The sequence below is a fragment of the Photinus pyralis genome, unplaced genomic scaffold (assembly GCF_008802855.1).
Source record: "Photinus pyralis isolate 1611_PpyrPB1 unplaced genomic scaffold, Ppyr1.3 Ppyr1.4_LG10, whole genome shotgun sequence".
In the NCBI taxonomy this organism is placed as follows: Eukaryota; Metazoa; Arthropoda; class Insecta; order Coleoptera; family Lampyridae; genus Photinus; species Photinus pyralis.
In genome coordinates this window covers 18,633,548-18,641,401 of record NW_022170250.1, presented here as the reverse complement: position 1 = coordinate 18,641,401, position 7,854 = coordinate 18,633,548, and the positions used below count along the sequence as shown (strand labels likewise).

Here is a 7,854-nt window from a genome sequence, read left to right as displayed (position 1 = left end):
TCGAAATCCCTAAATTATAATGAGACAAGTCAAGTCCTAGGCAAAAGCGGACGCGTGAGCTCTAAACCCTTGAATATTATGTGTGTACCGTGAGCCCTTATATAACAGTAGTAGTAAACACATTAATTTTCGTAAAAGAAAAAAAGCCCAAATGGAATTTGTCTTTATCAAGACATAAATGAATAAAACGCGATGTCTTAATTAAATTGTGGCAAAACAGTGTAGAAACCAAATCAACGGGACAACATGGCGAAAAGCTAAGTACTAGGATAAGGATATAATTTAAATTAAATGAAATTAAACTAAAGATAGAATAGGGAGACGGAGGCTACGGAGGGGCAACTTAACAGGTAGTCTAGATAAACGAAACGGGAAAATATCGCGAGCAATACACATGGGCGTGACAATTGATAGGGAACCTAGTGGAATTAGGACCCCGATATGACCAATATACCAACAACGAAGTGGAGGTTCAAGCATACCTCAGGGATCACAGAAAGCAGGGGAGGATACGAGTCTCTGGTGGCAGCGGCCAACAAGTATAATAGCCAGATAGTGGTCTACGAAGAAGAAGGAGGAGAACACGTAGAACCGAGAGAAATAACGGGGACCACAGGCTACATAGCATACAGACTAGGGAGTAACAATGTCCGGAACCACTACGACAACGTGCTGTGAGCAGTAAACATGATAGGGGAGGTAGATGAAGAGGAGGAACACCGGAGAACAAAGGTGATGGGGAGTACTAGGAAGCAAAAGGAGCCGCCATCCCAAACGATTTTATTCTTAGCATGGTATCGGGGAGGAGTGCCCCGTCGGGAAGGAGTGGAAATAACCAGGATAGTAGCCAGGATACAGAAGGAGGCAACAGTATGAGAGTAGTCACGTGGAATGTACAAGGGGCAAACCACGGGAGCTAATCGACGACGAATTAAAAAAAAACAGGATATAGAGGTAGCCAACATACAGGAAACCAAACTGACAAGTGGGATGGCCGCCGCGACAAGGAAATACGACTGGTGGATAGGAGGAGGGAAGAAGGAGGGAACAGAAGGGGCACAGCAATCGTAATCAGGAAACACCCAGGCATTGTGATTGAGAAATTCAAAGAACGAAGCGAGAGTTATCTATGGCCCAAATCAAGAGGAGCGTAGGAATACTAACGATCATAGGATGCGACATCCCCCCGGAAAAAAGAGGAAAAGCGGAATTCAGGAAACTGAGCGAAATAATAGAACAAAAGAGCGGAAGGTACCCAGGCATCGTACTAGGTGACTTCAATGTTTAACTAGGCAGAATAGACGGAAGGGAAGGGGAGGAACAAAGGATAGGCAAAATGCTCAAGCACGAGGGAAGACACTGTGAATGGCAGCGAGCTGAGGAGCATGGTGCATCTGCATGGACTGAGGGTGGAAATCCAAAACGGTACTGACAACATGGAGAAGAGGGAACTCTGAATCACAGATTGACACCATAGTAAGGACCAAGTCAAAGAAAATAAGCATCACGAACACAGTAGGAGTATGGGCCAGTTCAGTAGGATCGGACCACAAGATGGTAAGGGGGAAAGTAAGGGGGGCAGGAGAAGAAATCGAAAAGGAAGGAAGTGATAGGGAGCAGCGCGGGAAAACTGAATGGTGGGATGTGAACCTTCTCAAGGGAGATAAGAAAAGTGAGGAGCATATAAAGGAGCAGGACGGGATCAGGCACCAAAAAGGGGAAGGAATCTTGGGACAGGATAGCCGAGACGCTTAAAAAAGCAGCAGAGAAAACATTAGGGGGGCATAAGCCTCCCATGTCTGCGAACAGAAAGCAAGCCATGGACAACCACAGAAGAGCACTGAAGAGGTTTGGGCAAAACCCGCACAAACCCGAAGCAAAAAGAGAGCTAAAGGAGGCCAGGGTGGAGAAAAACAGAGCTTTTGAACAACATGAGATTTGCAGAGAACATCGCCAAGCTTAGCCCAATGGAGAGGAATGCGCAAATGTATAAGCACATAAAAAACAGAAGGAGAAAACAAGGAGGAACCAAAAAATATGTACCAATCACAGCATGGGTGAAGATTCTGAAAGAGGAATAAGAAGCATAGGTCTGGCTATTGGAGGAGAACGATTACTGGCCACTACCACCACCCCCACGCTGGAAGGAATGATGGAGAAGGAAGATTGAAAAAGGGGAAAATGCCAAGGCAGGATAGGGCCCAGGCCGAATTACTACAATACGCTTCAGAATGGCTAATAAAGGACCTACACGAATTAATTCAAGAGGTATGGACTAGGAATTAGGTCCCCAAGGAATGGCAACATCTCGCTATGCAGTGCGGGCTACAAGATATACGCAACCTACTACAATACCTAGAGGGCCACACATCCAAGACGCCAGCATACCAAGCAGGCTTCATAAAAGGCAGATCAACGGACGACCACATATTCACGACCAGGAGGATTATAGACGAATACTGGGGGCAGGAAGCAGAGTGTCCGTACCCTTTCGGGTCGGATAACACCCAGTTATCCCCCCCCCCCCACAACCTCCCCAATCCACAAAATCTACAACATTGTTTGGCATATGTCGCGGCCCAGCGCAATGGCAACAAAGTGCTGGAGATGCACCCCTGTTACTACCTACCAGGGCACATTCCCCACAGTTGACTAAATTCTGGGAGAGGCATATGCCAAACTATCAAGTATCAAGTCAATCTATGCAGCTAGGATCACAATAGGGGAAATATGCCCGTTCCGACCAATTATTTACCCTTTGACGGCCAATCGATTAATTCTTACGGTAAAAATCTGATGCGGGCGAAGCATGGTGCTGAATTGTTTACTGTTTATTATTAGCGTCGTTCCATGCAAAAATCAGACTTTGCTTTTGAAAAGGTTTAATTAACCCCCGTCTTATTATCGGCACCGAATGTTATCAATGAGAAAACAGGCGCGCTGTCATAATGCAATTGAAAAGGTTAACCAAGAGTGAATATTGTCCATAAAGCGGCTGAACAGACGATAACCGCTGCGTTCTGAGTGAAAATCCAATTTTGTCTTTAATTAAATACAATGAGATCAAAATGGAATTTTATAAGTAATTTCACTAATGCACTCACCACAGGTCTAACGATTTGACTTGTAACGAGCGCTTCTAAAAGCTTTTCGCCGAGTGCAATAATTAAGAAAATTTCTAACGTGCCATTTAAAAAGTAAACCGTTTCCCGCACCTTAACATTCAAAGTTAATAATTGAATTTTTAGCCCTTTACCGAATTTACAAGGGTGGCATTAATCTTTCATCAAGTGCGCCTCGGCACGGAGGAATTTTGTTTACCGGCACGTTATAAACTTTTATCTCGGCTTTCAAGAATACATTAAATTCAACAGTTTTCATTACGCGATGGAGATACGGCATTAAGGAGAGCTTTCGGTGGCGGCAAAAGAAAATGTAGGTATAGGTAATCTTAAAGTTCATAAATTACTAGTATCGATTTTGGTGTAGGTACGAGATGAATTGGTTTTTAATGACTTTCAGGGGGGTCTCTTTTCTATTATTAACGTATTCGAAGCTTCAGTGTTTCGAATGGAAAATTATGTAGGTAATCGAATATTGTGTGTCTCTTTCGGCTTTCAATATGTCGATAAACAATTTATTTGCGACGAAGATTACGTTTCTGGGTCGCTATCGTCGTAAATTGTTGCAGATGCCAACGCTTGAAATACAGTGGATTATGACTAAGTAAGGGTGAGAAATTAAATATTGATGCCCAACGTAATTATTAATTTTCTGTTCAATGCACTTAGCGTATGTCAGATAATGTAACGTAAAATTCATTATGTACAACTAATTATTAATTAACTTCTAACAGTCCTTAAATAAATGCTCATTTTGTGCTAACTTGTGCTGGTAATTAAAAATTTTGTGCTCATCAGGTTAATGAGTAATTCAACTACACGCTGGAGCCTACGCTGGAGTGTCATCGATATTTTCAAAATTTTCTTTTACTATAATGTTGCGTTCATTTTGTGCTAATTTGTGCTGCTAATTAAAAATTTTGTGCTCATCACGTTAATGGGTAATTCATTTTTTTCTTATGACACTCACTTCACAACTTCGCGCTGTAGTGTCAACATTGGTATTTTCAAAATTGTTTATTGCATTAATTTGGTCTCTTTTTGTGCTAATTTGTTGTGCTAATTTACAATTTTGTGCGAGTCACGGTAGAATTTCAATTTTTTTGCAATGTGCCTCCAGCTTCTCACTGTAGTGTCAACATATATATTTTAAACATTTCATTTTATTCATGTTTTGTGCTAATTTGTCCTGCTAATTTAAAGTCTGGTATTCATCCCGTCAATGGGCAATTCAAATTTTTCGCATGGATATAATTGCGATCGCTGTTTTGTGGACAAAATTTCAAATGTTGACATTTTAGATCATTTTAAGCAAATTTTAAAGAATAACGTTTTCCGTCTGTGTGTACGGAAGTACGTACCTATGTACATAGTGCGTTGGCAGTTTTCCTAGGTAACGGCTCGACGGATTTTGTTCAAATTTTGTTATTTTGTTATGCATTGGTATGCGGTCACTACACCACTCACAAAACACCCGTCGAGCTAGATCAAAACAAACAAAATTGAAACTTAGAATTTTATCATATCTCTCCTCGTACACATCCGGCATCTGCTAAACAAAATCCTAACATTGACTTAAAATTTCTCGATTTGAGAGACTTGGTGGCCCGATCAATTTCCGAAGAGTAAACCACACAAATTATCATTAACACCTGACATAATTCTTGGGCACGAAAAACTCTATCCGGGTGGCACAATGGATTCGAATAAACACAATTATTTGATTGACAAACATTTATTACAGTACAGTACAGTCTAGTATTTAGCGCTGTAACGGTTAAATTTTTGAACTAGTCCTACAAATAGAAAAATATAATTGTACATAATGAAGTACGGTTAGAGGTTTTGTTATACATGCATGTAGCGGAGAATAGTATACTTGTGAATGTAGATTGTAGTTATTGATCTCCAGTGGCGGAGACATTAGGAATTTCGTTGTTAATCATTTGTTCCCGTTTGCTACTGTTTTTACGCAAGCAACTGTTTTGCTAGGTTAGTAGGTTACTTATTATAGGATCCAGTCATCAATTTAAGGGCTGTAAGCGGCCTGCCATGTTTGTCAATGTAGGGAACGTCTATGTTGGTTTATCTGAGGAATTTTTGGAGGTCTTTAGGTCAGAGCCGGTATCTTCAAAACCGATAATAACGTTGAAAATCCTTCCTTTTTGATCACCGACCGTTGTGGCACTCCCATGTTTGAGGAAATCGTTAAATCCTTAATTATTGGAAATTTGTCAGTACTCCAGTCTTCTGGGTTAATTACGAAAAGCGATAGTACTTGGTATTGCCGTGTATCATTGTGGATACGTTTATTTTGGGCAATTCTTCACCTTTAGTGTGGTTTTGTTATCGCTTAACGTTCTGAGGTAAGCGCCATTTTGTACACATTGTAGATTGGTAACGATGTTCGTTCTTTTAAGGCTGACTGGATTGGGAAAAAACCCTGTACGTGTATTGCACTGCTTATTGGTTGAAATTGTTCAACGTAGGGATATTTCCGAAAATTGTACAGGTTTTTTTTTTGTATTATTTGTCTAATTTAATAAATTACCTTCAAACTGGGAATCGGTAAATGGAATGCATATGTTTGGCTTGGCTGTGATTGTTGAAGATTGTTTACCTGCGAGTGGTGGGTGTTAATTGTACATCGCCTACCAGCTTTTATCGTCACCCCGTATTAGAAAGTGGTGTCGCCTGGTCCACGCCATCTAGTGGGCTGAATGGCCATCTGGAACTGTACAACCGTCTCAGAAGCTGCTTCAATAGGATAAATAAAATACTCAAATAACTTACCAAGGCAAGCTCGACTGCAACTACATTACTCCCTGTAAGTTCAAACCCGTAAGTACTTTTGTTAAGGGTATGGCCATACTTATCAAGCATATCAGCACGCCTATGTGATCTGTACAGTAGGTACGTTGTCTGTTTATTATTGTTATAATCTTATATACTTACCGGTTAACGAATATTTTATTGTTGCCGCAGTTTTGCTTTGTTGTTTGTTATGTACCCATGCAGCATCTGATTTTAGCTACCTATTTGCTTATTTATTATATGTATTGAAACAAGGTTGAGTTTTCTTACCGAACATCTGATCGGCAGAGTAACGAGGCAACCGAAGCTGCTAGGAATCACGCCTGGAGAGGTGGGTATCATTACCCGCCGATATTTGGAATAGTTTCTCATGCTCGTCTGTAGTATCATTGTGTAGATTCGTTGCACTATGGTAGTATATAAATTTTCGTGATAGCGCATATTGCATGTTCTACAAATGAAATGTGCGCATGCGCAAACTGCACAATGATGTCGGTTATTTCTATAGTAGATTACCTTAGTTCTTAGAATTTTTCTTAATACGTATTTTTTAGGGTTTACCTTCCCTCAAAGTTCCCTTAAACTTCTCTCTAAACTCCTTATAGTTTTCTCTTTTGAATTACTTTTCCGTTATTCTCCCCCTAGATATTACCTACACACGACGTGGATAACATCGCATTTTCATTTGGACCCGCCATCTTAGCGAGATTGACATTGACGACGTCACGTGAGACATTACATTATCTACTTCGAAAATTTACACCAGGAGATGTACCTAATCGTTCCTGTCTAACTGCAAGTTTTTACGAATCCCTTTGGAGAATATTAGCTTTGTGAATCGCTTCGATATTTCTGATCCTACGTAATTTTCTTTTGTCGTTACCGATTACGGTTGTTAATTACGTTATTTGTATCACTCCGAAGAATTTGTTCATACTATCTGATTCAGATTTTGAATTAAGTAAATTGCTGTTGTATAGAAATTTCATTATTTGTGCATAGTAAAGTAGTTAATGTCACGTTCATGCTTTTATACACAGATTTGTAATCTGTTACAGATAAGGCAGAAAAGCGCCGTGACTTTAGGAGGCTGTTTGAAGACATTATTATTATTATATTACGGCTTATGGATAATCCGCGCGGCTCCACTATTTTATTGAGAGCTTGTCAATAGTGCATGTAATTAAATTATGGCGTTTGTAATTTTTTAATAACACTGGAAATAATTAATTTTAAGGTTTAACGTCTTTGAAGATAATACCACGATAGTAAATCCGTGTTCTTCTATCTTTACACTATCATATATCTTTTTCTAATAACGATATCGTGACAATTATTATTCCGGTATCTTAAACTAGAATGATATAATAATATATAATAACTAATATTGTAACAGACCCTTCAAAATCGCGCATTAATTATCCGCGCAGAGTAAAATTCATCACGCGAGAAACTTTTTTATTTTTTCTAGAATTGTATCACATATTTTGAATGAATTGTTGCCAAAGGGCACAAAAATGTTTTTCAGACGGAATTCTTAAGAAATGGTTTTTTATTTCCTCAGCAGTTTTAGTAAATTGAGCGACTTCAGGAACACTAAAACGCGCAAAGGAAATTATTATTTTTCAAATAATTATTACTAATCGATTTTCAAATGGTGTCTCCAAGATTTAAATAACCATTATACTTACAAAACTCAAAATAATATATACAGAGTTAGTCAAAGGTATGGAATTTATCTTATATCTTCGTTAATATGAATTTTACAGTAAAATATTTTACCTATTAATTGAAAGTGAAATGGGAAATTTGTCCGTATACATAACGTAATCAGACATTATTTTGAAAGCAAAATAATTGAATAAATGGATCCTGTTTGGTATCGTCGGAAAGTTGGTTTTTCTCCTCTTTACGGCTA

At 39.2% G+C, this 7,854-nt stretch overlaps 1 long non-coding RNA gene across 1 annotated transcript; it reads right to left on the bottom strand.

The window, feature by feature from the left end:
* Positions 1-5,753: 5,753 nt before the first annotated feature.
* On the bottom strand, positions 5,754-6,349 carry LOC116161872. The gene is made up of 4 exons (XR_004143443.1): positions 6,207-6,349; positions 6,078-6,157; positions 5,916-6,024; positions 5,754-5,856 (listed from the first exon to the last, which is right to left on the bottom strand). It is a non-coding gene; the product is annotated as an uncharacterized LOC116161872 (long non-coding RNA).
* Between the last annotated feature and the right edge of the window lie 1,505 nt (positions 6,350-7,854).